Source organism: Rhododendron vialii, chromosome 13a (assembly GCF_030253575.1).
Source record: "Rhododendron vialii isolate Sample 1 chromosome 13a, ASM3025357v1".
Taxonomy (NCBI): domain Eukaryota; kingdom Viridiplantae; phylum Streptophyta; class Magnoliopsida; order Ericales; family Ericaceae; genus Rhododendron; species Rhododendron vialii.
The window spans coordinates 18846704-18854472 of NC_080569.1; the positions used below are offsets into that span (position 1 = coordinate 18846704).

General features: G+C 37.7%; 1 long non-coding RNA gene across 1 annotated transcript; it reads right to left on the reverse strand.

Moving 5' to 3' along the window:
* Positions 1-2129: 2129 nt before the first annotated feature.
* Positions 2130-7769, reverse strand: LOC131313671 (uncharacterized). The gene is made up of 3 exons (XR_009196267.1): positions 7509-7769; positions 6276-7468; positions 2130-2591 (listed from the first exon to the last, which is right to left on the reverse strand). It is a non-coding gene; the product is annotated as an uncharacterized LOC131313671 (long non-coding RNA).

Sequence of the window (7769 nt, forward strand, 5' to 3'; positions counted from 1 at the left end):
TAGATCGAAGTTGTTAGGGAGATTGACTGATTACATACCTAAATATTGCTCTTCTTTTCTTTCGGTGGATGCTTTAAAATTGAGCCCTTATTCTCATACTACATATTCTGAGGTTTTGCCAATGCACCAACAACGATTCCCTTGTATCAAACTCCCCGTTGCATCAATTCATGGTAAATACAAGTGACCGGAGAACCATGTTACATGACCTTACAGTATTCAACACAACCAAGTTCCTCAAAGATGACCATTGCTCTATAATGTACCATGATGCATGGACGTCAGTTACTAACTAGAATCGTGCATTTTAAACTTCCAATGAAACTATAATTGAAAAGAAAACAGTTGGTTTCACTACATGGAAAACATATCCGAGGAATATTTGCTACTATTGAACAACTTAACTCAATGGCATCAGACAGAATTTGGGCCTAAACAGTAGATATTGCCTATTCCCTTCCATGGCAAGACGCAAAATTTGAAGACAGCATTGAAACCATTTAACTGGCCAAAATTGATTTGAACTAATCCCAAAATAAGATAAACAACTCACACCAAGAGGTGAAGGGATAAAAAATCACACTAAGCACTTAGAATCAATCTTCCAAACAACGAACCAATTGCAAAATTAACATATAATTTGTTATTGTAAATGCAATAGGTACATACTTTAGGAAATAACTACCATCAGAACTAAGAGACAATGAGACAATAGGTAAATGAGATGTCACCATTCATAACAAAAGAAGATCTGAAACTGTAGTATTTGTCCACATCCACATCTACTGGCACTTTACAAATCAGAAACTGTAGTATTTGTGGGTTAGTATTTGTCCATTAACCAACTGACAAAGGAGAAGAATCCAACCATGCACTGTCTGGGTGGAAAATCAGGAACCCACCAACAATAAGGGTTCTGCAGCGCTATAATATTCCCTTTTCCCATGATACTTAATTCTCTTAGTAAATTCACATGATCCTTAATATTCCCTTTGATTAATATAGCTTCGGCATGGTTTTCTTAAAAATAAAATAGTTGCTCTTTAAGTTACCTAATGTTACTCCTTGTAAGAACTTTTGTTGCTCTTTATGTAAGAATGTATGCCCTAGACTGTTAAGGACAATGACCAATATTTTAACTCACTGAATGGTTGTCCCTTTACAAAGTATGTTGGTCTGTATGTAATGTGGTTCTTATTCAAGTCATGTAACATATTTTTTCTGAAAATAAAATAGTTGCTCTTTAAGTTAACTAATGTTACTCATTGTAAGAACTTTTGTTGCTCTCTATGTAAGAATGTATGCCCCAGACTGTTACTCCCGGTGATCAATATCTTTACTCACTGAATGGTTGTCCTTTTACAAAGGTGTGGTGTTGGTCTGTATGAAATGTGGTTCTTGTTCAAGTCATGCAACATATTTTTCCTGAAAATAAAATAGTTTAAATTACCTAATGTTACTCATTGTAAGAACTTTTGTTACTCTCTATGTAAGAATGTATGCCCCAGAATGTTAAGGGCAGTGATCTATATTTTAACTCACTAAATGGTTGTCCTTTCACAAAGGTGTGGTTGTCCCATTTGATGGTATCTTTTGTAGGATCCAAACCATTGCAGTTGCTTTCAATGGGTTGATGATCCCATATGCAAGCGTGGCAGGGTTCGGGGAAGCACTCGATGCCCAGTGCAAATATTGCAGAAGCCATTACTTGTTTGGAGGCTGTTCACTAGTGTTATGCTCAGGGGATTGTAAATGCTACCATTCTAACGGATAGTTTGCTGCTTATTAAGTTTTTGCATGAAGACATTAAACCGGATGTTTGGTTAAGCTCTATTATTTAGATATTTGGTGATTATGTAACAGGTTTGACTTTATTTCAATTGTAAAAGTCAGTAGGGTCTCGGTGCAAGTTGCTCATAGGTTGGCGAAAGCCACCCTGAAAAGGGAGGGCCGGTGGTTGTACTCTTGCTATATTTTGGTAATGAAGTTTCTGCTTTCTTGAAAATATTTTGGTAATGAAGTTTCTGCTTTGTCAAAAAAAAACCTTTCATCCCTCTTGTTTATTCAATGCTAAATTGAAGTGCTATCAACTCAAGAATAAATTTTAGTAGTACTATTTGTACACCACAGAAAGAGCAACATATATGCATACACTTCGATAAAATTCACATACTTTTCAAACATCACCCATCGTTCAATGGTACATGCATCGAGACCTAAAAATACACCGCCCGCACATCACAAAAATGGAACTAAAGTTGGCAACATGCATAAAAATCGCAATAAGAATCTTCATATAAGTGGATCCTGATCCATTATAAGCATTTCAAGTGTAAACAAATACTTCCATTTATGAGACAATATATACTTCAACAAAATCTCAACGAAATAACCTTCTTTGATCCTTATCTCTACTTTCTTGGGTGTATAGATAATATGAAACAAATTACATAAGAGAGCCTCTTATATCAGCGTAATTACTATTCTCAAAGCTGTATTTGTATTCAGAGATTAGTCTTCGATTTAGCGAGGCACCTCGTCACTGAGCGCATAGTCACAAATTCCTCCGCTGCAGAAGGGTGTATGCCCACCTGTCACCCAACCAAAATATTATGCTACTAATAACAAATCGTATTCATTCAGTTTGGGAGAATAATGGCATTGGATTCTTAATGAAGGATTCGGAGTGGGTGTTGTGCCTCATCCTGTGATGTGAGTGCAAATCATCAAGCCTGGGGTGGACCCAATTTGCACTCACAGCACATTGTTGTACTCCCAGACACAACACCTTCCCCGAACCATTTGGTGGATGTTGAAACAAGTAGCAAGGGTAAGAAAGGCAATATCCAAATAAGGCTAACAATCAATATGAGCTCAAGAAAGAACTCGAAAACTTCAATCTATAGGTCAAAAGAAAAGGATATTGAAAGGACAAGAACCACCAACCAAATCATTTAACAAATGAAAGTGCTTCAGAACACACACACACGTGTTCATAATCGAAACTAAGTCTTTGCATCCTAATCACTTGGGTGGGCTACATTAATCCCTTTTCTTTTCTTTTCTTTTTTGGCACTATGATTTATCCCTTGACAGAGCTCAATGAAGAAAATGGGTTCATAAGCCAACCTTAATTGATTGAGACTTTGAAGGCTCGGTTTGGTTTTGTTTATATATCCATACACAGAGGCACACATACATTGTAGTTGTGTGACAGAATACAAAGTTGTTCTATTACGCTCTTATATGGTTATAGGTTCTCCACCCCTTTCGTTATACTGACCATATAGGCAATTGCCCATGCATTTGAGTGTAAACTTCTACCAAAAAGGGCAAGAAGGTGCCAATTCGATATTTTCGTAAAAACTAGCGCTTCCAAACATGTCCCCCCCCCCCCCCCCCCCCCCCCCCCCACACACACACAAAATCATCCATTTTGCGTTATTAAAATGAGTCAAATGGCTGATCAGGGCGGGAAAACTCAAGACTGATTGAACACATGTCAACAAGGGGCTAACATGGTAAGATTAAATCTGATGCCTTTCAAGCATTCCATGTAGCCTTGGGAAATACCCAGCAAAAAACCCCTAAGAATTTAGAGAGAAAAATTCTAGCCAATCTTATTTCGGTAGTTGGACACAATTGGGGAATGGAAATGGTTATAGGAACATGAGTTCTTAGTCAATTTGTAATACCCTGTATTTAAGAAAAATGTTTTTTCAAGTATTTTGGATATACCGTACTTGATAAATTAATTCATATGGACAAAAGTATTTCCTAATTCTAGTACACGTGTATGAGGAGGAGGAGTTTACTCCTAAGCAGCACTACACGTGCATGTGTGCATGTGAGGGGTGAGTTAATATGGTTAACTTATAAGCTAGAAGACCTTTACAATAAAACAAAAGAAATAAAAAAGGGGCTTCAGAGAGATGGAGCTAGGAAATAGTGGGAATTGTACTGAAAGGTTTTTGTGGCGTTGCATGTGATCTCGGTGCACGGTGTCGAAGGTCTACGGCAGATTAAGGTACCCAAGCCAGGAAGTATATAATATGCTCTAAATCTCTAGAGTATTCTTTGGGCCTGTCTTTGTATTCTGCTCGATCGTTATGCTATTTATTGAATCATCTAAATTCATTGTTGGAGCTGAGTTATGTGTTATGTACGGGGGCTGGGTGCCGTGGAACTGTTTAGTATATGATCGAGTGAAGTTGCCTACTGTGCTAACGGCCTGAGAAGCCTTATTATAGGCTGGGTGTGGCAAGTGAGGCCAATCACTGGTCATATACTGAGGAAGACCTGATATGAGGTCGTATTATGTGGCAAGACTCTGTGTCGATAGTTGGTTGGTTTCATTTATTGTGAGCATATCTATTCTTGTCGTATTGTATACTTCCTGGGGGTTCGTGTTGCAGGTTGACTGCTCTGCTAGCGCGAGAATGGAAGCACGGGACGAGTGTGTGCATCGCGTTTAGGCTCACTGGTTGTCTTAATTATTTGGAGCAACAGTTGTAAAGTTACGAAGGAAATTGTACATAATCTTGGGATTAGTTTGTTATGCTGATTGTGGAAGACAAACGTATTTTTATTTTCTAATTATGAGTTGAACAAAGAACAGTTATGTTATTTTTTTAGTATAGAGGTGCTTGTGGATCTGGGGTGTCACAATTGGTATCAGAGCGGAGAGTAGGTCTTTCATGGGATCGAGTGGGTGATCAGAGAGCGTAGCGGAAGCGTGAAATTCATATTTTTTGGTAGACAAATTTCTGGGATGAAATTTCTAAAAGGAGGGGATATTGTAATACCCCGTATTTAAAAAAATGTTTTTTCAAGTATTTTGGATATACCGTTCTTGATAAATTAATTCATATGGACAAAAGTATTTCCTAATTCTAGCACACGTGTATGAGGAGGAGGAGTTTACTCCTAAGCAGCACTACACGTGCATGTGTGCATGTGAGGGGTGAGTTAATATGGTTAACTTATAAGCTAGAAGACCTTTACAATAAAACAAAAGAAATAAAAAAGGGACTTCAAAGAGATGGAGCTAGGAAATAATGGGAATTGTACTGAAAGGTTTTTGCGGCGTTGCATGTGATCTCGGTGCATGGTGGCGAAGGTCTACGGCAGATTAAGGTACCCAAGCCAGGAAGTATATAATATGCTCTAAATCTCTAGAGTATTCTTTGGGCCTGTCTTTGTATTCTGCTCAATCGTTATGCTATTTATTGAATCATCTAAATTCATTGTTGGAGTTGAGTTATTCGTTATGTACGGGGGCTGGGTGCCGTGGAATTGTTTAGTATATGATCGAGTGAAGTTGTCTACTGTGCTAATGGCCCGAGAAGCCTCATTATAGGTTGGGTGTGGCAAGTGAGGCCAATCACTGGTCATATACTGAGGAGGACCTGATATGAGGTCGTGTTATGTGGCAAGACTCTGTGTCGATAGTTGGTTGGTTTCATTTATTGTGAGCATATCTATTCTTGTCGTATTGTATACTTCCTGGGGGTTCGTGTTCCAGGTTGACTGCTCTGCTAGCGCGAGAATGGAAGCATGAGACGAGTGTGTGCATGGCGTTTAGGCTCACTGGTTGTCTTAATTATTTGGAGCAACAGTTGTAAAGTTACGAAGGAAATTGTACATAATCTTGGGATTAGTTTGTTATGCTGATTTTGGAAGACAAATATATTTTTATTTTATAATTATGAGTTGAACAAAGAACAGTTATGTTATTTTTTCAGTATAGAGGTGCTTGTGGATCTGGGGTGTCACACAATTTATGTATGAAAGAAAATACACATCCGTCCTCTTTTATTTGTGCATTTCCAATATCATGGACATCACACAAAATCGTCTATGTTTTCTAACTTTTTTTATTGGATGATTATGAAAACTTTGTCTACAAAACCTAAATGAGATCTTTTAATAGCTAGAAAAGATCTTGAAATCTTTTTCCACCAAAAAACAGTATATGTTGACCTGATAAAGGCATGACTGCCAGAAAATGACAAACAATGTGGAGTGGGGACAGAGGGAGTACGAGGAGAGACAAAAGACTCCAACTAAGCTTTAAAGAAAATCAGTGCTCTGATAGTTAGGGGAAACAACTTATAGGCTACCCGTATAAATATTCCTTCAAGTAACTCCACACGTCAACAAATAGAAGCTCAGATGCCAGTTCGAAAGAAAATTAAGTAGGAAGAGAAACTATTCAGAATGAGTAGTATGTCATTTCTTTCCCAACTAATTCTGAAGAGTGAAGTTCAGCTTACCGTGCTATCAAATTGTGCATTAGTTGCTCCGCACTTGAGCGCAATAGCAATGCCTTGAGAAGGATATCCCAAACAGTATCATGTGCTGCATATGAAGATATCAACCAAACCACAAAGTAATCCAGAAAAGTAGGACATTCATAAGAAGTGCTATAGGCAGTACTTGAGGAATACCACCTACTTGAGATACCATGGGATCTGGCACAATAGGGAATACACGCTTACGAAACATGGTAAAATTTTGAAAATGTCCACTTAAAGCACATTTCTTGGCGTACTATGAAAACATTTTTTACGCATCTTCCAAAGAACTACTCTCTTCGAGGTTTTAGGCAGTCACAATTTAACTTTTTTACGCATGAGGTAAAAGATAAAGAAACAAACAGTGAAAAAGTTAGGGAACACTTAGGAACACTGAATCCAGCACTTTCAAATATCAATGTGCCATGTTTTGAAAACTGCGTTCCAATCTGCAATCACTAGGGTATTAGTATTTTCCGATATCATAGATCCAGACATAGGCAATGCAAGACAATTTATGTGGAAGATTCAATCATTCTAATCGAAACACAAAGGTGAAAGCCCAAGTTCATTACTCTGGTTCCGCCCATCAGTGGAAGGGAACCATGGGAGCTCTTTTTTTTTTTTTTTTGCATGGCAATATAGGACTAAAGAATTAACTCAATATGGAACTCTGAGAATTTCAGTTTTTCGATGCTCAAGCCTTCCCTAAATATCATTATCTGTTGATGATCTTAATAAAACACAAAAATAGTAAGCCTCAAGTTCCATGTGAATTAAGAAATGAGGGATTCAAACCTATATGTAGCTACTGCTCAAGAACTTCATGAAATATTGGACAAAGACAACCGATACCTGCATAATCTCAGCTGCATTCAGCCCACACATGGATGCTCCAAGAACTTTATCTGTCTCCATATCAACAACAAGCTTCGTAATGTTCTTCTCTTGCCGTCTACAGATAGAAATGTCAAGTGACAAATGGAGTTTCAGAGATAAGCATTCTTCACAATGTAATAAGAGCGAAACAAATTACGTGTCACATGTTAGTCAAGAATGGTGCCTAGTTGAGAGAAGCAAAATTTTTGTAGTAACATATATGGAACTCAATTGTTCAATTCAGATGCATGATAGACATGAACCACCAATTTAGTGGGCCTAATATCCAATGGCTAACAAATGGCATGTATTCAATGCCCTAATATAGTGGACAAACTGGAAAAAACATCAAAATCTACAGTTGCGAAACAGCTCTGGGCTATCATTATAACATTTGATACAAGCCCCTACAAATGGCAAGAGAAAACGTATAAAAAAGAAGAGGTTATAAACACATGCACCACGAATGGCATACAGAAAAGAGAGGGGAAACTGAAAATCGAACTTCTATGTTCTATATATCAATGGCCCCCTATATCAATCTCCACAGCGAAATCAAACATAAAAATTACAAATCCACAAAATTTGCCAGAA